We start from the raw sequence: 25,160 nt of genomic DNA, 5'->3' as shown, positions 1-25,160 counted from the left end.
TGTCCCCTGCATTAGCAGGCGGATTCCTAACCACTGCGCCACCAGGGAAGCCCCAGTCTAATAATTTTTATTCAATTTTCTGTAGACTTCTTCCAGCTCTGAGTTTAGAGAGAAATTTTTAAAAGCAGATTTAACAGGTTTTCTCTGATAAACTCTGTTACAATCTTTGTCATTAGCAGAATTAATGTAGTAGTTAACAAGCACAGGTACTTGCTTGGAGGTTTACGTATGTTATATCAGTTAATCTCTATACAGACATGCCTCAGAGATATTGTGAGTTCAATTCCAGATCACTGCAATAAAGCAAGTATCAAAATAAAAGCAAATCACATGAATTTTTTTTGGTTTCCCAGTGCATATGAGTTATGTGCACACTATACTGTAGTCTCTTAAGTGTGCAATAGCATTATGTCTAAAAAATGGACCTATCTTAATTTAAAACTACTTTATTGCTAAAAAAAATGCTAACCATAATCTGAGCCTTGAGTCATAATCTTTTTGCTGGTAGAGGGTCTTCCTTCTATGTTCATGGCTGCTGACTGAGCAGGGTGGTGGCTGCTGAAGATTGGGGTGGCCGTGGCAGTTTCTTAAAATAAGACAACAATGAAGTTTGCTGCATCAGTTGACCCTTCCTCTCATGAACAGTTTATCTGCAGCAGGCAGTGCTGTTTGACAGCATTTTACTCACAGTAGAACTTCTTTCAACGTTGGAGTCAATCTCTCAAACCCTGCCTCTGCTTTATCAACTAAGTTAATTTATGTACTATTCTAAATCATTTGTTATCATTTCAACAATCAGCACAGCATCTTCACCAGATATAGATTCTTTCTCAAGAAACCACTATCTTTCCTCATCCATAAGCAGCAACCCCTCATCTGTTTAAGTTTTATTATAAGATTGCAGTAATTCAGTCACGTCTTCAGACTCCAATTCTAATTCTACTTCTCTTGCTATTTCTGCCACATCTGCATTACTTCCTCCAGTGAAGTCTTGGACCCTTCAGAGTCATCCATGAGGGTTAGAATCAACTTCTTCCAAATTCCTGTTAATGTTGATATTTTGACGTCTTCCCATAAATTATGAATGTTCTTAATAATATGCAAGATGGTCAATCCTTTACAGAAGCTTTTCAATTTACATTGCCCAGATCCATCAGAGAAATCAGTCTGTGGCAGTTATGGCCTTTCTCCAATAGTAAGACTTGAAAGTCAAAATTAATCCTTGATCCATGAGCTGTAGTGTGGATGCTGTGTTAGCAGGCATGAAAAAAAAACGTTAATTTCATTGTACATCTCGATCAGTGCTATTGAGTAACCAGGTGCATTGTCATTGAGCAGTAATGTTTTGAAAGGATTCTTTTTTTCTGAGAAGGAGTTCTCAACAGTAGGCTTAAAATATGCAGTAAACCATGTTGTAAATAGATGTGCTGTCATCCAGGCTTTGTTGTTCCGTTTACAGAGCACAGGCACAGTAGACTTAGCATAATTCTTAAGGGGCCTAGGATTTGGGGAATGGTAAGTGAGCATTGGCTTCAACTTAAACTCACCAGCTCCATTAGCCCCTAAAAAAAAAAAAAAAAAAAAAAAGACAGAGTCAGCCTGTCCTTTGAAGCTTTGAAGCCAGCCATTGACCTGTCCTCTCTAGTTATGAAAGTCCTAGATGGCATCTCCTTCTAATAGAACACTGTTTCATCTACAGGGAAAATCTGTTGTTTCATGCCAACAGGCACATGAAAAGATGCTCAACATCACTAAACATCATGGAAATGCAAATCAAAACCACAGTGAGATATCACGTCATACTTATCAGAATGGCTACTACCAAAAAGATAGCAAATAACAAGTGTTGGCGAGGTTGTGGAAAAAAGGGAACCCTTGTGGCGGTCCAGTGGTTAAGACTCTGTGCTTCCACTGCAGTGGGTGTGGGTTCGATTCCCGGTCTGGAAACTAAGATCCCACATGCTGCGCAGCTCCACCAAAATAATAATAATAAATAGAAATGTAAATTGGTGCAGCCAGTCTGGAAAACAATATGGAAATTTCTCAAAAAATTAAAAATAGAACTACCATATGATACAGCAATTCCACTCCTGGGTATTTATCCAAAGAAAATAAAAGCACTAATTAGAAAAGAGATATGCACCCCTATGTTCATTGCAGCATTATTTACAATAGACAAGATATGGAAGCAACCCAAGTGCCTATCAAATAAATAAATAGATAGAGAAAATGTGGTATACATAGACAATGAAAAGTTAGTCATAAAAAATAATGAAATCTTGCCATTTGGAACAACATGGATGAACCTAGAGGATATTATACTAAGTGAAATAAGTCAAACAAAGAAAGAAAAATACTGTATGATTTCATTATATGTGTAATCTAAAAAACAAAACAAATGAACAAACATAACAAAACAGAAACAGAGTGATAGATACAGAGGACAAACAGGTTGTTGCCAAAGGGGAGGGGAGTGCAAGGAGAAAAGAAATAGGTGATGGAGATTAACAGATACAAACTTCCCATTGCAAAATAAATGAGTCACTGGTATGAAATGTACAGTGTGGAGAATGTAGTCAATACATATGTAATATTTTTCTTTTGTGACATATCGTACTAGACTTATTGTGGTGATCATTTTGAAATGTATAGAAATATCAAAATACTATGTTTTCCACGCACATATGGTCACCTTATTTTTGATAAAGGAGGCAAGAATATACAATGGAGAAAAGACAGCCTCTTCAATAAGTGGTGCTGGGAAAACTGGACAGCTACATGTAAAAGAATGAAATTAGAACACTCCCTAACACCATACACAAAAATAAACTCAAAATGGATTAAAGACCTAAAAGTAAGGCCAGACACTATAAAACTCTTAGAGGAAAACATAGGCAGAACACTCTATGACATAAATCACAGCAAGATCCTTTTTGACCCACTCCTAGAGAAATGGAAATAAAAACAAAAATAAACAAATGGGACCTAATGAAACTTAAAAGCTTTGGCACAGAAAAAGAAAACATAAACAAGAAGAAAAGACAACCCTCAGAATGGGAGAAAATATTTGCAAACGAAGCAACTGACAAAGGATTAATCTCCAAAATGTACAAGCAGCTCATGCAGCTCAATATCAAAAAAACAAACAACCCAATCCAAAAATGGGCAGAAGATCTGAATAGACATTTCTCCAAATCAGGTATACAGATTGCCAACAAACACATGCAAGGATGCTCAACATCACTAATCATTAGAGAAATGCAAATCAAAACTACAATGAGGTATCACCTCACACCAGTCAGAATGGTCATCATCAAAAAATCTACAAACAATAAATGCTGGAGAGGGTGTGGAGAAAAGGGAACCCTCTTGCACTGTTGGTGAGAATGTAAACTGATACAGCCACTATGGAGAATAGTATGGAGGTTCCTTAAAAAACTAAAAATAGAACTGCCATATGACCCAGCAATCCCACTACTGGGCATATACCCTGAGAAGACCATAATTCAAAAAGAGTCATGTCCCACAGTGTTCATTGCAGCTCTATTTACAATAGCCAGGACATGGAAGCAACCTAGTGTCCATTGACAGATGAATGGATAAAGATGTGGCACATATATACAAAGGAATATTACTCAGCCATAAAAAGAAACGAAATTGAGTTATTTATAGTGAGGTGGGTGGACCTAGAGACTGTCATACAGAGTGAAGTAAGTCAGAAAGAGAAAAACAAATACCATATGCTAACACATATATATGGGATCTAAAAAAAAAAAAAAAATGGTTCTGAAGAACCTAGGGGCAGGACAGGAATAAAGACGCAGATGTAGAGAATGGATTTGAGGACACGGGGAGGGGGAAGGGTAAGCTGGGACGAAGTGAGAGAGTGACATGGACATATATACACTACCAAATGTGAAATAGCTAGCTAGTGGGAAGCAGCTGCATAGCACAGGGCGATCAGCTCAGTGCTTTGTGACCACCTGGAAGGATGGGATAGGGAGGGTGGGAGGGAGACACAAGAGGGAGGAGATATGGGGATATATTTATATGTATAGCTGATTCACTTTGTTATACAGCAGAAACTAACACACCATTGTAAAGCAATTATACTCCAATAAAGATGTTAAAAAAAAAATAAAAGAAATAGAAAAAAAAAAACAATGTATGAGAGTTCCAGTTACCCTGTGTTCTTGCCAGACATGGAATTGACATTTTAAAACATTTAAGCTATTCTGATAGGTGTGAGGTTGTATCTCATTGTGATTTTAATTGGCATTTCCCAAATAGCTAATGGCTGGTTATGTTGAGCATCTTTTCATGAGCTTATTTGCCAGCGATATATCTTCTTTGGTGAAATGTCTGTTCAGATGTTTTGCCATTTAAAAAATTTGGTTTATTTGTTTTATTACTGTTGAGATTTGGGAATTTTTAAAAATATATGTACTTTGGATACAAAAAAATACTATGTTTTGTAACAGAAATTAACATAGTGTTGTAGGTCAATTGTACTTCAAAAACAAACTCATAGAAAAAGAGATCAGATTTATGGTTACCAGATGTGGGGGGTGGAGAAGGAGAAATTAAATGAAGGCAATCAAAGGTACAAACTTCAAGTTATAAGATAAATAAGTACTAGGGATGTGATGTACAAGATGATGAATATAACTAACACTGCTGTGTGTCATACAGGAAAGTTGTTAGGACAGTAAATCCTAAGAGTTCTCATCACAAAGAAGTTTTTTTTCTATTTCTTTAATTTTGTATCCATATGAGAAGATGAATGTTCACTAAACATACTGTGGTCATCATTTCATGATGTATCTAACTGAATCACGTGGTACACCTGAAACTTAATACAGTGCTGCATGTCAATTATAGCTCAATAAAACTGGAAGAAAGATACCTACATACATACATAAAAGTAAATCTGTTGTTTAGTGTAGCCACTTTTTTTTTTTGCTGAAGTATAGTTGACTTACAATGTTGTGTTAGTTTCAGGTATACAGCAAAGTGATTGTTTTATATATATATGCACATATATACATTGTATATGTATATATATGACACAAATATATATAATTTATTCAGATTATTTTTATTTTAGGATTTTACAAGCTACTGAATATTGTTCCCTGTGTTATACAGTAAAATCTTGTTGTTTATCTATTTTATATATAGTAGTTTATGTCTGTTAATCCCATACTCCTAATTTATCCCTCCTTCCTCCCATTACCTTCTGGTAACTGTAAGTTTGTTTTCTATGTCTTTGAGTCTGTTTCTGTTTTGTATATAGATTCATTTGTATTATTTTTTAGATTCCACATGTAAGTGATATCATATAGTATTTGTCTTTGTCTGACTTCTCTTAGTATTATATTCTCTAGGTCCACCCACATTGCCACAAAAGGCAATATTTCGTTCTTTTTATGGCTGAGGAACATTCCATTGTCTATATATACCGCTTCTTTTTTATCTATTCATCAGTTGATGGACACTTAGGTTGCTTCCATATCTTGGCTATTGTAAATAATGCTGCTATGAACATTGAGGTGCATGTATCTTTTTCAAATTAGTGTTTTCCTTTTCTTCGTATATATATACCCAGCAGTGCTGGATCATATGGTAGCTCTATATTTAGTTTTTTAAGGAACCTCCATACTGTCTTCCATAGTGGCCACACCAGTTTATTATATATTCTCACCAACAGTATAGGAGGGTTCCCTTTTCTTCACACCCTCTCCAGCATTTATTATTTTTAGACTTTATGATGATAGCCATTCTGACTGGTGTGAAGTGGTACCACATTGTGGTTTTGATGTGCATTTCTCTGATAATTAGCAATGTTCAACATCTTTCATTTGCCTGTTGGCCATCTGTGTGTCTTCTTTGGGGAAATGTCTATTTAAGTCTTCTGCCCATTTTTTGATTGGGTTGTTTCCTTTTTTTATAGTGAGTTGTATAAGCTGTTTGTATATTTTGAAATTTAACCCCTTATTGGTCTCCTTATTTGCAAACATTTTCTCCCATTCCGTAGGTTGTCTTTTCATTTTGTTGATGGTTTCCTTTGCTGTGCAAAAGCTTTTAAATTTGATTAGGTTCCATTAGTTTATTTTTTGCTTTTATTTCTTTTGCCTGGGGGCTGATCTAAGAAAATTTTGCTATGGATTATGTCTGAGAATGTTTTGCCTATGTTCTCTTCTAGGAATTTTATGGTGTCATGTCTTATATTTAGGTCTTTAAACTATTTTGAGTTTATATTTGTATATGGTGTGAGGAAGTATTCTAATTTCATTGATTTACATGAGGCTGTCCAGCTTTCCCAACACCACTTGCTAGAGAGACTGTCTTTTCTCTGTTGTATATTCTTGCCTCATTTGTCGAAGATTAATTGACCGTAGGTGTGGGTCCTGACCAGACCTCATCTCTGCCCCCTCCTACCCAGCTGTTGTGACACCTTCTTTATATCTTTAGTTGTGGAAAAGCTTTTCTGCTAGTCTTCAGGTTGCTCTCAGAGATAGTTGCTCTGTAAGTAGTTATAATTTTGGTGTGCTCATATGAGGAAGTAAGCTCAGGATCTTCCTACTTTGCCATCTTGATCCTGTCTCCCGGTTCGTCAGTTTTAACAACACAACGTATGATGTTAAGAGAAGACTGGGGGTGGGGCTTGGGCTGGGATGGGTATCTGAGGCTGTCTATACTTTGTGAGTGGCTTTTCTGTAAGCTTAAAAATGCTCTTAAAAAAAGTAAATATGCACCTGATTATGTATGTTCACAAAAAAACTTTATGCTGGCTGAGACAGTGAACGTAAATGTAATCTTGTTGCAGAATTTGTCAGAAAATATGGTGAAGATCTCAGGTGTCTTGAACTTGAATAACTCATTCTATATAATATAGATATAGATAAATATAGAGAGAGAAACAGATAGACAGACAAAGAGAAGGAGAAAATTACAAAATTCTCCCCAAGATAATCAAATCATGGCAAATGAAATGTTGAACATAGGCCAAGCACAAGAGAATCTCAATAATAGCTTCTGTGTATGACCTTGGAATCATACATCTATGACCTTTGATTTCTCCTACACCTCTCATGTGCAATTAGGTACAAAGTCTTGTCAATTCTTCCTCAGTTTTAAATTATTCTGTTTGAAACACTTTTATTACTCTCCATAGCCAGAAACATTCCAAACTCTTTAGAATTGCATTTAAAGTCCTTCAAGCCTCTGAATCTAATCAACATTTTTAGTTTAATATGTCCTCTTACAGTCTTAGGTTCAGTCAGAACAGAACACTCACCATTGCTGAACATGCCATTCATTTCCATGCCTAGTCTGTAACACTGATTCTCATACTTTGGTGTGCATAAGTAGAGTATGGGGAAGAGCTTATTAAAAATGCACATTTCAAAGAAAAAAACAAAAAGTGCACATTTCAACAAAACAGAAACAGACTCATAGATAGAACAAACTGGTGGTTTCTAGAGAGAAGGGGGGTCGGGGGAATGGAGAAAATAGGTGAAGGAGATTAAGAGGTACAAAATTCCAGACATGAGATAAATATATCACAAGGATAAAATGTACAGCATAGGCAATAAAGTCAATAATATTGTAGCAGTTTTGTATGGTGACAGATGGTAACTGGACTTACTGTGGTGATTATTTCGTAATGATAAAAATTTCAAATCACTATGTTGTACACCTGAAACTAATAAAATATTGTATATCAAGCATAACAATAATAAAAAATGGCAAAAATTCAATGAAATAATGTAAAATTGGGATACAAGTTGGGACATCTGGTCTCTTATCCTGATTTAATAAAGTATTTGTGTTCTTTTTGAAAAAAAATAAATAATGAAAAATACAAATTCACATGTCAAGTCCATGTACTGCATTATGACCCAAAATAGTCCAAAGGACCTTCCTGCTATAGAACAACCAAATATTTGATAGAACCGCTTTCTATGCATTGCTGAGGTCACAGGAAATAAGGGAAATACTGAGGGCACCCCCTACAGGGGAAAATATCTGTTTTCTGAACCTGGAGTAGAGTCAGCAGGCAGCAAGCAAATCAGAACCATGAAGCTTCCCTGAAGGTAAATGTCAGTATTAGCACTCTCATCAGGAAAGTCTCAAGTAAGCTTCAAGGAAGAAGAGCTGAGCCCCAGGCTCTTGCATTAGCCAGTGGCTCTAGAAAGAAGCTTAAGTAGTTTCAGGTTGATAGTCTCCTTACCATTAGGAGCTAACTACGAGAAAGGGGATCTGAAACTCAGACTCTTGTATTAGAAAGAGACTCTAGAAAAAACTTGAAGTGATCTTAGGCTGTTAATCCCCTCCTAAATAATTAAATACTTATTTAATGAAGGAAAGAAGACAAGGTTGGTACTTTTAAGGAACTTAGGCTTCAACAGTAGAAAGAAAGAAGTATAATCTGCTCTAATAGAAGCTGAATGCTTACAACTTGTTATGTTTGCATAGAGGTGTCCAAGGTTCTCACAAATTAAGATGAAACATGACCTCTTAATCAAGTATCTCCAAGCATGTAAGAATACAAGCCATCATACATGAATCAGTAGAAACATCAAACAACAGATTTATTCCCAAGGATTTCAGATACTGACATTCTGAGAATCAAAATATAAAATTTCAACTAATGAAATGTTTAATAAAATAGAATGGGCAGTCTCAAAAATGCAGAAAAGTAACAAAAACATGGACAGAGATTTGAAAGGGGGCGAAGTTGAAATTTTAGAGATAGAGAATATAATTTTGAAGTTAAAAACCAAAAGGGCATGTTTAAAGGCAGGTTAGACTAAGCCAAAGTGAAGATAGTGAGTGAGAAGATAGATCTTAAGAAATTATCTAGAATGCAGTACAGAGAACAAAAAGATGAAAAATATGAATGATAGGATCCAAATATAGAGACAGAATTAGACTACATCATATATTTCATTGAAATACTAGAAAAAGAGAATGGATGAGAGGTACTTTTGCAGAGATAGTGTCTGAGACTTCTCCAGAACTGATGAAAATTATGAATCCACCAATGTCCATCCACAGGAGAACAGATAAGTAAATAGTGTTAAGTTCACAATAGAAATTACACAGCAGTGAAAACAAATGAACAACTACAAAAATCACCGTAAATGATTTCTAGTAACATAATAAATTTTTTTTAAAAAGGAACAGAATATGATGTACTAATTATTTCATTCTTTTCTATTGAGGTATATTTGATGAATAATATCATAAAAGTTAAAGGTGTATGACATAATGATCCACAATTTTTAAAGATTATATTCCATTTATAGTTATTATAAAATATATAATACTTTGGCTATATTCCCTATGTTGTACAATATATCCTTGTAGCTTATTTATTTTATACAGCATAGTTTGTACCTCTTAATCCCCTACACCTATCTTGCTCCTCCACACTTGCCTCTCCCTACTGGTAACCACTAGGTTGTTCTTATGCCTGTGAGTCTGTTTCTTTTTTGTTATATTCACTAGTTTGTTTTATTTTTTAGATTCCACATATAAGTGATATCATATAATATTTGTCTTTTGCTGTCTGACTTATGTCACTTAACATAATACCATCCAAGTCTATCCATGTGATTGCAAATGGCAAAATTTCATTCTTTGCTATGGCTAAGTGGTATTGCATTGTGTATATATATGCTACACCTTCTTAATCCAATCATTTGTTGATGGGCATTTGGGTTGTTCCCACATCTTGGCTATGGTAAATAGTGCTGCTATGACACTAGGGAGAATGTATCTTTTTAAATTAGTGCTTTGATTTTTTCCAGATATATACTCAGGAGGTGAATTGCTGGATCATATGGTAGTTCCATTTTTAGTTTTTTAAGAAAGCTTCATCCTGTTTTTCATAGTGACTACACCAATTTACATTCCAACAAACAGTGTAGGAGGGTTCCCTTTTCTCCACGTCCTTGCCAACATTTGTTATTTGTGTTCTTTTTAATGATAGCCACTCTCACAGGTGTGAGATGCTATCTCATTGTGTGGGGTTTTTTTTAACATCTTTATTGGAGTATAATTGCTTTACAATGTTGTGTTAGTTTCTGCTGTATAACAAAGTGAATCAGCTATATGTATATACATATATCCCCATATCCCCTCCTTCTGTCTCCCTCCCACCCTCCCTATCCCACCCCTCTAGGTGGTCACAAAGCACTGAGCTGATCTCCCTGTGCTATGCGGCTGCTTCCCACTAGCTATCTATTTTACATTTGGTAGTGTATATATGTCTATGTCACTCTCTCACTTCGTCCCAGCTTATCCTTCCCCCTCCCTGTGTCCTCAAGTCCATTCTCTACGTCTGTGTCTTTATTCCTGTCCTGCCCCTAGGTTCTTCAGAACCATTTTTTTTTAAGATCCCATACATATGTGTTAGCATACGGTATTTGTTTTTCTCTTTCTGACTTACTTCACTCTGTATGACAGTCTTTAGGTCCATCCACCTCACTATAAATAACTCAATTTTGTTTCTTTTTACGGCTGAGTAATATTCCATTATTACTCATTACAGTAATATGTGCCACATCTTCTTTATCCATTCGTCTGTTGATGGGCATTTAGGTTACTTCCATGACCTGGCTATTGTAAATAGAGCTGCAATGAACATTATGGTACATGACTCTTTTTGAATTATGGTTTTCTCAGGGTATATGCCCAGTAGTGGGATTGCTGGGTTGTAGGGTAGTTCTATTTTTAGTTTTTTAAGGAACCTCCATAGTGTTCTCCATAGTGGCTGTATCAATTTACATTCTCACCAACAGTATAGAAGGGTTCCTTTTTCTCCACACCCTCTCCAGCATTTATTGTTTCTAGATTTTTTGATGATGACCATTCTGACTGGTGTGAGGTGATACCTCACTGTAGTTGTGATTTGCATTTCTCTAATGATTAGTGATGTTGAGCATCCTTGCATGTGTTTTTTGGCAATCTGTATATCTTCTTCAGAGAAATGTCTATTCAGGTCTTCTGCCCATTTTAATTGGTGTTGTTTGTATTTTTGATGTTGAGTTGTGTGAGCTGTTTATATATTTTGGATATTAACCCCTTATAAGTCATATCATTTGCAAATATTTTCTCCCATTCAGTAGGTCATCTTTTCATCTTGTTGATGGTTTCCTTTGCAAAAGCTTTTAAGTTTAATTAGTTTCCATTTGTTTATTTATGCTTTTGTTTATTTTACCTTAGGATACTGATCCAAGAAAAATATTGCTACAATTTATGTGGAAGAGTGTTCTGCCTATGTTCTCTTCTAGGTGTTTTACGGTTTTGGGTGTTACATTTAGGTATTTAACGCTCCAGACCTCACTCAAAGTTGGCGGCGTTTTGTGTCACCCAGTATATACACCAGAGAAGTACACCTATATGTGGAATTTATTGCCTACAGAACCGAAGAAAAATACTAGGTGATGTGCTTCCTACTTTGTGGTAAGGGGGACAAGATTAAGGAATTTTTCTCCTTGGAGGGGAATTGTGGCTTTCCCCTGCCCACTGTATACCTGAAATCTTCACTGGCATGGTCCCTGAATCTTCATGGGGTTTATATCTCACCCTCTGGAACATAAGTGTCTTACCAAAGTCTCATGTTATTAGCCATCTCCTGTTTGTCTGGACCAATCAGCATGATGTCATTGATGTAATTTATCAGCATGATGTTCTGTGAGATGTCAATATAATCCAGATATTTTGGGACTATATGATGACAGTGAGTGGAAGAATTAATGTAACACTGAGGTAACACTGTAACTCAATACTGTTGTCCATAATGTGTGAATGCAAACTATGTATGATTTTCTTTGCAAATTAGAAGAGCAAAGAATGCATTTGCTAAATTTTTAACCACATACCATATACTGAGGCATTGTTAATCTGTTCTAACAATGAGACCAACTCCAGCACAGTATCTGCAATCATCTTCAGTCATTCTCTAGTACCCATCCAGTTTCTATAAGGGCCAACCTGACTAATTAAATAGACTTATAGGGACAACCACACCTGCATCTTTTAGGTCTTTAAATGTTGCATTAATCTCTACCATATCCCACAGAGTATGATATTGTTTTTAATTTACTATCTTGGTGGGGAGAACTGGAGGGCATGGAATGTTTCAGAGGTTTTCACTTGGCCTTCTCCACTGGGACAGCACTTGCCCCACAGGCCAAAGAACAAATACGTTGATTACTCCAACTGCAAGTATGTTAATTCAAATTATACATTCAGAGACTCAGAAAATGAGTACTGGATGGATCCATAGTGGAAACACTGTGAGTTGACCTCTAAGCCAGGATTCCATTTATTACATACTCCTCTTAAGTCTCCATTCTAAAAGGGGAAACTTGCTGAAAGTTCAAGTTTCCACATATTTATGTCAACACAAACTCTGGGTCTAACATTACTCAAAATTAGGAATAAGAGGTCTGCATATTCCCCTTTCTTCTCTTTACAGTCATTCATGTAAACTGCTAGAGTTCCCTCTTCAGTGGAAGACAACAGAATCCAGTTTCTACAACGTATCAGCCACAATGTGGAACATTGTTATTTTAAAAAAATAGTAGATATTTTGTAAATGACTGAAAGTGAACAACAAAACTAGTCAACAGAACCAGAGTACAAGGTGAATCAAACACTGGAATCAGTAAACAATTTTGAAGCAGCTATTTTTAATGGGTTCAAGAATTTAAAGGAAAATTTGATCATAAGTGAATGGATGAAGAATCTCAGCTGAAAAATAGAAACTACAAGAAATGGGAATTCTGGGACTTCCCTGGTGGCACAGTGGTTAAGAATCCGCCCGCCAATGCAGGGGACACGGGTTCGATACCTGGTCTGGGAAGATTCCACGTGCCACAGAGCAACTAAGCCCATGCACCACAACTACTGAGCCTGTGATCTAGAGCCCACGAGCCACAACTACTGAGCCCTTGTGCTACAACTGCTGAAGCCCGCACACCTAGAGCCCACGCACTGCAATAAAAGAAGCCACCACAATGAGAAGCTCATGCACCACAACGAACAGTAGCTCCCGCTCACCGCAACTAGAGAGAAAGCCTGTGTGCAGCAACAAAGACCCAACACAGCCAAAAAATAAATTTAAAAAAAAAAAAGAGAAATGGGAATTCTAAAACTGAACAGTACAGAGTCTGAAATTAAAAATCCCCTGTATGGGGTCAAAGATTGTAGATGTCAAGAGACAGTTTCACTGAACTTCAAGATAGAGCAATAGTAATTACTTCAATCTTAATTGGTGCTAGTGTCCTAAAAGATATTTTCCTCCATCACATAAACTTTGAATCCAATAGAGATGTCCTATTGAAAATAAAAATAGAAGCCGTTGTTATTTTACAAATGCTTACATAAACACACACACGTGCAAACCTACACTAAAAGGGTAAAAATATGTGTTATTATTATTAAAATTAAAACTTACTTAGGTCTATTGACTTCATTCTATTTCTGTTTATTTTATCTAAATAAGAACATCTTATAACGTCAAACATATTTTTTCGGATTTCCCTGGTGGCGCAGTGGTTAAGAATCCACCTGCCAATGCAGGGGACACAGGTTCGATCCCTGGTCCAGGAAGATCCCACATGACATGGAGCATCTAAGCCCGTGTGCCGCAACTAATGAGCCTGTGCTCTAGAGCCCGCAAGCCACAATTACTGAGCCCGTGTGCCACAACTACTGAAGCCCACGTGCCTAGAGCCCATGCTCCACAAGAGACGCCACCGCAATGAGAAGCCCACACACCTCAATGAAGAGTAGCCCCCACTTACCACAACTAGAGAAAGCCCATGCACAGCAACAAAGACCCAATGCAGCCAAAAAGAAAATAATAATAATAATAATAATAATAAATTTTTCAATGTAGATACACAAAAAATACAGAAAAATAAAGAGAAGAAAATAAATATCACCAAAAGGCAATGTCAATTAGCATATTACATTTTGATAGATTTATTTCTACTCTTTTGTCTAAACAAAAATAAATATATTTATTAAAGTAGGATCTTTGTGTAAATAATGTTTTGACTGATTTTTCATTTAACATTTTTTCATGATCATTTTCCTATGTCATTAAGCATTCTTTTAAAATGTAATTTTAATTGCTTTATATATCTATATCAGAAATTATAAACCTGTCCCTCTATTGTTGAACAAATGAGTTGATTTCATTTTTCAGTATTGCAAATATCATTGTAGTAGATTTTGTTGCACACAAATCTGCCTGAATTCCTTCTTTTATTTATTTAGAAAACTTAGAATTGGGATTAGTTATATAATTGTATTAGTTTGCTAGGACTGCTATAACAAAATAATACAGATTGGGTTTCTTAAACAACATAAATGTATTATCTCATAGTTTGGGAGGCTGAAGTCTGATATCAAATTGTAAGCAGGGTTGCTCCTTCTGAGGGCCATGAGAGAAGGATCTGTCCTAGGCCTCTCTCCTTGGATTGTTGATAGAATGCCATCTTCTCCCTGTATCTTCACATTGTCCTCTCCCTGTGTCTGTGTCCAAATTTCTTCTTCTTATAAGGACACCATTCATATTGGATTAGGGCCCACTTTAACTACTTCATTTTAACTTAAACCCTCTTTAAAAATTCTATCTCCAAATACAGTCACATTCTGAGGTACTGGAAGTTAAAACATCAACTTTTGAATTTTTGAGAGTACACAGTTCACTCTGTAACAAATGACACTGAACATTTTTAAAGGTGTGAATACATTTAACCAAACAGGCCTCTATAAACTGCACGTCTATCCAGACTCAGGACTGGAAGACTCACATCAAGCAAAGTTACTCCTATGGTATTGATATTTCCCTCTAAATGAATACATGGAAAGTAATTCCTTTGGAAAATGGAGAAGAGGTCTATATCAGGCAGCTTCTCAATGTTTGGAGCATATTGAGAGTTTACTTATTATACATGTAATTTAGTAAGAGCTCTTGCAGAAATACCACCTGGATTACTTCTCTGTTCTGAGATACATGGATTATAATCACATTATCCGAATGTTTAATATTAGTTTGTCTTAAAATAATATATAGATACACAATATACTTTACCAGTATGTTATGGCTTTTTACAGAAGAGACATTTTAGATCAACTTCTCAAATGTTTCTTCCATATTTTGAAATGCTACTTGCAATCAGGCAATAAACTGAAAGGCAACTAAAGAAGTCCAACACAGCTGCTGGAATAATCTTCCATAAATGTTGTTTGGATAACATCATTCCCTCTCTTAGAAAGCTACAGTGGCTTTCAACTTCTTTTTGTTCCAAATATGAACTTCTAAATATTTGCTACAAGGTTTGGAAAAATTCAAAACCACCTACCAAGACTAGTGTTTTCTTTGTCTGATGATTCACAATCAGTTCCCATTCTATCAAACAACAGCTACTTAACTTCCAGGGCATGTGTATCTTACTCTCATGGTTGACTTTCATGGGGCTACTCTTCATTGCAGTGCACGGGGTTCTCACTGTGGTGGCTTCTCTTGTTGCCGAGCACTGGCTCTAGGCATGCGGGCTTCAGTAGTTGTGGCACACGGGCTCAGTAGTTGTGGCTTGCGGGCTCTAGAGCACAGGCTCAGTAGTTGTGGCTCACGGGCTTAGATGCTCCATGTCATGTGGGATCTTCCCGGACCAGGGATCGAACCCGTGTCCCTTGCATTGGCAGGCGGATTTTTAACCACTGCGCCTCCAGGGAAGTCCCTATAGAGCATTTTTTGGCCAACTAAACTGCACAGCCCAAGATCAGGAAAACTTTTTCTCTGCTGAAGCAGAAGAAGTAAAAATATTCTCAGGAAATCATCTCACATGGCAGCAATTGAGGCTCCCGGAAGCACCAACAAAACTAAAAGTGAATGTAGTCTTTCTAACATTGATAGAATAAGATCAAATACAGACAAATAGAACAGAGAACAAAAGACATTCCTGAGCAATAGAAGTTGGCTGGGGCATGCAGGACCTTTAAAGAGGCCCTGAGAATATTAGGCACTGAAAAGAGAGGGAGGGGAGTCAGACCAGTTTCACCAGACCTACAAAGCACCAGGCAGAGACTTCCCCAGCCAGATGCCTCCCGCCGGCGATTCTGAAAGCTTATAGTCATGTGCACTATTACCCCTATGGTATACTGCGTAAGTCTCATGACACCATCATGTTTAAAGCAAAAGAATGACTATGACTGTGACTATGTTTAAAGCAAATTCACATCCTCTTCTTTTTTGTAGAAAACAGTCTCTGTACACGTGTGTAAATATTAAAGGGAGAAATCTGTTCAGATATGCTTCCTGAAGAATACAGAGTACCAAAAGCATTAATATGTTTTTGAAATAATATATCCTATAATTTGAGTAACTTGAATTTTTAATCTTTTTTTTTCTTTTAACACTTTAAATGTTAAGCACTTAAAAGACCAACTTTTTTGGGGACAGTTTAATGGTATATAAAAAAACTTTAAAGAATTTACATATCATATAATTTGATAAAATTTTAATCATCTATATTTTTTCTTTGAACACTTTTAAGGATAAATACTTTAATGGATAAAGTCATTTGGGGGCAAATAGTTTAAAAAGAAACTTCAAATGTAGCCACAAAAAATTCATGGTTGAGGGAGGAAGGGGATCTGGTATGGAGCTTTATTTAAGTGGATATTCACAGCAGTTCTGGATAACCTGTGTATGTCAACAAAAGGCATATTATCTCTTAGAAAGATAAACTATCACTCTTCATCTTTAACTCACATACCCATTAGTCTTTGCTTTACAAATTTTAAACTAGCTTTTTCATGCTCCATGTAATTACCTGTTTCTCTATCTCTCCTCTACATCTCCTCTCTCCATTTTCTCTGGCCCCATTCTTTGTATTTCCTTTTCCTGGAGGATTTCTCTGCCTATGCTCCAGGAAAAGTAGTGCCTCATCACATAAATGGAAACCCAAAAATTGGCTTGAACCTAACTCAGTTAATCAAAAGGACAAAAGAGTTCATGGTACTTATCCTAGAATTTTGGAAGAAGAAAAAAAACTCATGAGGCGAGAAGGCAGGAAAGAAGGGATATTCTTAGAATATATTTTGTCTATCGACTATCAGTATCCACTAAAATGATTTCTTTCTTTGGAGAAAGATGGAGGGAATAGAAAATTATATGACCATATTTTCCCAGAGTGCTAAATAAAAGCACACCAAAAAAAAAAAAAAGAGAAAGAGAGAGAGAAAGTAAAAAGAAACAGTACCTTGGTGTTTTCTTTTTCAGCTCAGCACCTTGCTCTTGTGCTTGTTTTAGAGATTTTTGGAAAGCTAATGGTTAGAGCATTTTTAAATAAAAATGTGTTGGGAAAGTGAGACATCAATAGACAACTGTTCTGAATTGTCTTTAGCTAACAAGAACCTATATAAACTTCTTTTGGAAAAATCTTAAAAATGTTTATCACTTTAAAAAGGCAGAAAAAGAAATATTGAGATGTCAAAGTTTCACATGGTATGTACCATCAATGTTTTTTGTGTTAAAAGATAACATTACACTGATTTATGTGAACATACCATTGTAGCAACAGACTGTGGCATCAGTTGGAAGCAAAAAGAAGACAAAGTGGTTAATGTTCTGAATACCTACAGTGTAATTAAGTGAATGGTTTAATTTTGAATACACTTCAGGTGGGCACATGCCCAGTCAATTGAATATCTTTTTCTTTTTTTCAGATGCTCGTGTTTATCTCATTCACCAGCATGATCTGTGTCCCAACTTCAAATTCTGCTGAGTGAGTGACGTTGAAATTTTCCTGACCTTCCTCATCCTATACATTCATATTCCAAGGGGTAAATATTATCATCCAATGAAAGTTTATATATAAACTGTTTCCACTCATTTCTGAATCTGATACTGATAAGGCCGTGGGCTTTTGATCCATAAAATAATGTTATGTTAATTTTATCAACACTTTCTAAATTAAACCAAAAAAATTTTATTCCCCTAATTGAGGTTTCAAACTAGAAATCTGAAGCTTTTGAAGCAAAAGCCCCTACCAGAATTATTACTAAATAAATTCCTTTAGTTATTCCATACATTTTCTTTCTCTACATTCCTGATTCTGATGCGAAAAATAAGCCAAATAATTTATTTCCAATTTATTAATTTTATTAAAGTTTATTAATTTCAGCACCCTATTAGAATTCTCCCAATCTTTCAATAAAGACACATAACAAACAGTAACATATTTAACTTTTATTAAAAGTTTTAAAGTGCAATTAGACATATATGTATATAGTCTTATAGATATGTGGATATATTATAAGAATTCAAAACTTTATATATATAATATTATATGCTATGATATTGTAACACACATTGTTCACTCTACCACAGAGTGCAGTTGTATTTATGGAAATGTATTTAGATTACTAAAGTTCTGTTGCTCAAAGTAGAATATTCCAAATGCTGGGGTCAATTCTTTTTTCCCTACATTTCCATCCATTGCTCAAAATCATACTATATTTTATTTTGCTACATATTTAGAAAGTTATTTCTTGCAGAATATTTTTCTTTCCTGGAATTTTCTGGAGGCTGCAATTAATTTTCTTTATTTTTTATATGTCAAAAGAAACATGTCTTTATATTCATTACTAAAATCATCCAGAGCTTTGTAGTTATATTATCTGATATTGTGCATTTGGGGAAGATATTCCTTTCACGTCAATCTGACTTCCAGCTTAGTTTGATTGTTTTATAGGCTTAATACATAGTTTTCAAGCTATTATTCCTTTTTGTTGCATTCCTGGGATAACCCAACTATTTTTTATCTTTATCTTTCTTTTTCTTGCATTCTTTTTTGTTTGTGTGTTTGTTTTGCTGCAGTAAATCCTTCAGTAATCCCCCTGACCCAAAGCCTGTATAGCATTGAGATTTCTAAGTTGTCACCTTTTGGAAAATATTTTTATTTTGACATTTGGTTAGTAGTTTGGCTTTATTTCTTTGCCATATTCCTTAGCAAAGAGGAAAAACATGGAAGTTCTGGAAACCAATAAACAGTTGCAAGATATGCATTGTTTTAGGGTAAATTGTAAACAACTAAACCCATGTGGCAGGCCAAATCATGGCACCCCAAAGATGTCAATGCCCTAATCCATACAACCTGCAAATATATTAAATTACATGCAAAAGATTTTTCAGGTGTTGTTAAGGTTACATCTTGAAATAAGGATATTATCCTAGATTATGCCAATGGGCCCAATCTAATCACATGAGTCCTTAAAAGCAGAGAACTTTCTCTGGCTGACATCAGAAGAGCTACAGCAAAAGTCAGACTGTAAGGACTAAATGTGCCCTTGTTAGTTTGAAGATGGAGAAGCAATGTGATGAAAAATGTGAGTGGACTTAAGGAGAGGCTCCCAGTTGACAGCCAGCAGGGAAGCAAATCCTCAGCCCTACACCCATGAAAAACTGAATTCTGCCAACAACCTAAATGAGCTTGGACATGGATTCTTTCTCATAGCTTCCTTGATTTTGACCTTGTGAGACCTAAAGCAAAGAAAATGGTTGAGCCCAGACAGACTTCTGACCTATACAACTGTGAGATAATAAATGTATATTGTTTTAACCCACTAATATTAATGTGATAATTTGTTACGGCAGCAGTCTAAAACTGATTCTTTGGAAACTTCAAGAATCTAGAGTACCAACAAAGAGTTTATAACAACTGAAGGTACAACAGCCAGGAAAATGGAAAACCATTCACAGGAAGATACGCTAAATCTCATTAGCACTCCTCTCTAAGGGCTTGTTGCAAGGTGTTTCTCTGGGAATAAATGAAAATGAGTGCTCAGAAGATTTATTAAGATTTATTAATTGCTCTCAGCGTCCACACTGCAGAAGGAAAGAGAAGGAAGAAGGATTGTTCAGTGAGAGAAAGTGAGCTCTCACACAGTCTAAATGAAGGCCTCAGTCAACCCTGCAGGGGGTTCTGAAGCTGGATGGCCCTTATTCCAAGACAGGATGAATGGTTCAGGTCTTTATATCCATACTTCAAATAGTTACTGGGTGTTGCAGCCCCAGTAAAGATTGTGACCTTGAACAAGGATACTCATTGCACCTGAAATAATCCCTCCATTTAGGTAGCTGACAGCTGAGAGCTTGATGCTAGTAGCACTTATAGCAGCAGCAGGAGTAAGGCCTTCATTCCAGAAGAGGGATCTTGGCATCACATCACAGCATCCACTACATGGTTGCTATTACCAAGTCACCTGCAGTTTGTGTTGAAACACAATATACTGTGTCTTATGGTTAAGAGGTTATTTTCAAAACCAAGATCCATGATCTGTTTATGCATAAATTAACTCAATCAACAGATTTTTGTTATTAAGTAACAAAATGTCCCAGGTACTATGCTTACTTACATAGTTACTTATTTACATGCTTTGTAAGATTTTGATTCTTTTCAGTTTATTGAGGCTTTTTTTTTATATCCCAGCAATTGCTCTATCTTGGTGAACATATTCTGTGCAGTTGTATGAATATCAATTAGGTCAAGGCAGTTGATAATATTGTTCAGATATTCTAGATCTTTACTGATTTTTTTTCTAATTGTTCTATCAATTGCTGAGAGAGGGTTGTTAAAATTTCTAACTATGATTATGGAATTATCTCTTTTTAATTCTGTCAACTTTTGCTTGAGTCTGCCATGGGCATGGATCAGGCAAAGACTTAGGTAAATTTTACAAACAAATTTTGGAGATACCCTTTCTCTGGTTGTCTTCTTTCCAGGATATTTTCCTTATTTTCCAGTGCCTGTGGTTGCCCTGAACTCTGCCCTCCAGTTATTCAAACATGTAAGCTTGTGAGTTTTCTAAAAGTGTTTTCTAAAGGAATTTTTCTAAAGGAATGCTGCTGGTCCAGTTGGAAAAGGCTTGAAGGAAGATGTATATGTATCCTTACGGCAATGATGCAAAATCCTTCCTCAGTGGCACCTGGCTTTCCTTTCAGTCAAGGGCCTTGAGTCTGTGAACTGACATATCTTGAAACTGGGTGAGAGACTGTGGTAACTCAAGTTAGGTTTTTGGATACCAGACTTAGAGTTTTTCCCATCGTATGGATCAAGAAATAATCTGTTAGGCTATCTATTTCATTCCTAGAGACTCTGTGATCAATTAGCAACTTTGAAAGATCTCTATGAGAAAGCGCATTCTTATCTGGAGTCTCTGCTGACCTTTACTAGTTGACAGAATCACCTTATCTTTGAAAATTAAGTGTGGCAACAGGGGAGGTTGTGGTATATCTTTAGGACAATAAGCATCCCCTTCCAAAGCATCTTTTCAAGTGTGATTATCACCAGTTTTTCAGGCAGAAAAGGCTAGCCTTTTTGAACACCAGAAAGCAAGCTACTTTCCCTGATGAGGGAGTCTCAGAATGGCATGTGGGTTCAAGATTGTCATTTCACTTAGGTCCAACCAGAAGTCCCCATTGCAAGTTTCAGAATTCCATTCTTTTCCACTTTCACATGAGAAACCTAGCAAGAGTGTGAATTTACCTGTCATTGTAATCCAGCAACTCACACAATTACATTTTGCATTTGATTTTCACCAATATCACTCCTGTAACTACAAGAATTAAGATAGTTTGAGGAACATCATAGCAACTCTCTGGTTATGAAGTTATGAGTTAAGTTTAGAAGTAATTGAGTTAAGATTATTATTTTCTCTCTATAACTGCTCAAATGCACACAAAAGTATTTCATCCCACATTCCAGTCATTATAGAATTCATTATTCCCATCTGGTTAAGTGTAACAGCCACTTGAGTTCCCAAGAAATGTGCTTTAGTTGGCACTTCATTACAATTAACCACAGTTGGTAGCTTAATTAACTGTGATGCCACTACAAGCCATGGATTACTAGCATCTATTTCCCATTGACAAGGAGCTCAGCACTGTGCTAAAGCTCAAGGGCTATGGCCAAACAATCTCAAAATCCCATCTTCAAGAGTCTACCTCCTGAGATCTATCCCACTTCTTATACCAATTCTGAATCAATCTGGGTCCAATCAGGAGATAGAAACAACACAGTGATTCAAACAGGAGAAGTTTAATATAAATAATTACTAAGCTATGATAAAAGGGTAAATCTCCCTAGGGTTATGAGAGAGTACCTAAAGGAAAAAAATACTTGGACTGGAGGCTCTTTCTACAAGAGTGAGGTTCAGACTTCACTGGAGAAGGTACAGCTGAAGAGCAGGTGTTGAAGGGTGAATTTGGAGCTGCGATGCAATAAATTGATATCAGGACATCTCCTATGCTTCTCCTATCCACTGTCTCCTCTTTCCAATCAATTTATTCACTCTTTTATTGGACCAATATTATGGAGCATTTATCACGTCTCAGGCGCTCTTTTCAGTGCTGGAGATAACACACTGGGCAAGACAAAGCCTCTGCCCTCATGTCTTTCTATTGGGATAATAAAGCAACAAACAAGTCAAATAATATATTCTCAGATTATGATATAAAAAAGTAAGGCAAATAAAATATCATGTTGCTCAACATTTTTTAAAGAAAAAAAAAGCAGACTAAGAAGGTGACTGTAATTTAAAAGATATAACCTTTTTAGATAGAATGGTCAGCAAACTTTTCTGAAGAGGTAACTTTCGAACAGAGACCTACTACTCACCATTAGTACCTACCAACTAGCACTCTTCCAGTCATCAATCGAAAGTCACAGTTGAATCATGTCATTTTCTTCTCAAAAATCTTTCATAACCCCCTACTTATATGTAGATTAAGCAGATCAAAGCTGCATTCAATAATAAAAGTGATCAGGACAAATCTCCAGTCCTAGAAGGGTCATGATATGCTAAGCAAGATATAAAGACAGAAGCCTAATTGTTTGGAATGAGTAAGTCCAAGTAGGGTGAAGAAAACCCATGGGAAGGTGAGCCCATGTTTCACTTGGGCTAGAGCCTCCTATGGGCCATTTCCTTTGCCCACAGATAATACAACTCATAAATGGAAAAACTGCGCTTCTTGAAATGGTCCATCAATACCCGTGACTGGGGTTCAGTGTATGGATTCATTTGTCATTCACACTAAGCTCTGTCCTCCCACTGATATCCATTAGAAACAAAATGTTTTAATTTCCACCTGGTACTTTCTCACTTGCTCCTTTTTCTTCAGAACCTAGAAAACTAAAAATTGACTGCTGGTCTCCCTCAGAGGCACAAACAGTAGATTGTGAGAGATCAAGTATCTTGCCCAAGATCACATAGGTTTATTGGTGGCAGCCAGGATTCAAATCCTATTTTTTGTGCTACCGTAATTCTCAAAGTTTGTGCATAATAAGTTAGTCTGAGGAGATGCTGAATGAAAAAATGTTTATGATCAAATAAATTTGGTAATCACTACATACCATAGTACCCTTTTAGAAATTTAGATTGTACATTTGCATCCTAAAAGTTCTGAGAAGTCTAAGATTTGAAGGAAGAAAATTTTGTTTAACTTTATTCATTCATTCATTTAACAAATACGTATTGAAACTTTACCAAGTTCAGGGCATTCCAGGCAAAAGAAAGAGTACAAAGGCCCCAAGGCAAGAAAAAAACTGGCTTGTGTGGGGAACTTACAAAAGGCTGATATGACTGAAGTGTAGTGCTGACATGAGAACAGTAAGATACGAGGTTGCAGAAGTTGGCAAGGAATTAGTGGATGACCAAAAGAAATTTGGATTTTTATTCCCAATAGAATCAGAAGCCACTAAAAGATTTAGCTGAACATTAAACTTATCTGGTCACAATCCTCTTTATTCCATAAAATTTTCATAAACATATGCTTCTTTATACTTTGTTGACCCCCTTTCACTGGTAGAAACTGATTATGACCAAGATAAACTCCTCCAGGCTGAAATCATTTCATAGACACTGTAAACCCTAGCATAGACATACTAACTACTCAGTAAATGATGTGCGGAATGGATTAAAATCATGAAGGGATGGAAAGCTATGACATTTGATAAATGTCTGAAAGAACTCGAAATGTTTCATCCTGCCATCTGGAAGATTTATGATCACAGAACAAGACACAAACCTTCAAATGTTTGCAGTGATACTAGAAGACAAATTAGACTGACTTTGTAAGGCTCAAGAAGGTGTGCTCCTAGTCAGGAGCAATGAATTGTAATTACAGAGAAGCAGACAATAAAATGGACATGTCATTGAGGCAATAAATCTCTCATCACTTGTTTTCAAACAGAGATCAATGAAATTATAGGGAATACATTTATTTATCAATCAAAGCCTGGATTACATACTTTGAAAATCTCTTTCAACCCTAAGATTCTGGGATTCCATTTGGAAAGGATTGGAGGAAGGAAAATGAGTAGATGAAGAAGTAGGTGTGGCTAGAGAAAATTTTAGACAACATTTTTTTTTTTTTAATTTTGCAAACCTTTTATCTGATTAAGGCAGAGTAAGGAGAATTACTTAAAAGAATGAAATGAAGGAAAGGAACTTCTAATAAAATGTGTCAGTATAAAGATATTCTTATTATACGCCTCACTCTGACACTAACATTAAACAAAAAAAGAAAAAAACTAGAGAAAAAATGTTCGTCATCAATAAAGTCTCTAACACTCCCAGAATTCCAAGTCAAAACCTGTAAAATCTGTCAAATAAAACTAAAGGAGCCACCTAAAAATTTGTAGAATTCTTGAAATATTTCTGTAATACACAAGAAAGCACTAATAGTAGAAAATTTTAGGGAGTAAGAATTGGGTTTGTGGAAAGATGGGGGAGTAGGGACTTTTAGTTTTCACTTTGTATGTTTCTTTGTATGTACTCTTTGAACATTTTTAGATAAAGATGTATATATTTTACATTTTAAAAACAATTTCAGAAGGATAAAAGTGGTAGAAGCAAATTTGTACTGAATATATGGAAGATGCTTTCAAAGAGACATGTATCTTCAGAGTTATAAATCTGAGTACATGACAACTTAAAATAGTCCTCTGAGAGGAAAGCAAAGGGATAGCCAATATAAAATGTACTCTACTTCTAGACCCTACAATCCTACAAAAAACAAGCTCCGTGATACCTGAACTTTTAATTTGATTGGAAGAATTAGATTC

This window comes from Balaenoptera ricei, chromosome 2 (assembly GCF_028023285.1).
Source record: "Balaenoptera ricei isolate mBalRic1 chromosome 2, mBalRic1.hap2, whole genome shotgun sequence".
In the NCBI taxonomy this organism is placed as follows: Eukaryota; Metazoa; Chordata; class Mammalia; order Artiodactyla; family Balaenopteridae; genus Balaenoptera; species Balaenoptera ricei.
The sequence above is the reverse complement of the archived record's forward strand: the minus strand, read 5'-3'. Positions refer to the sequence as shown.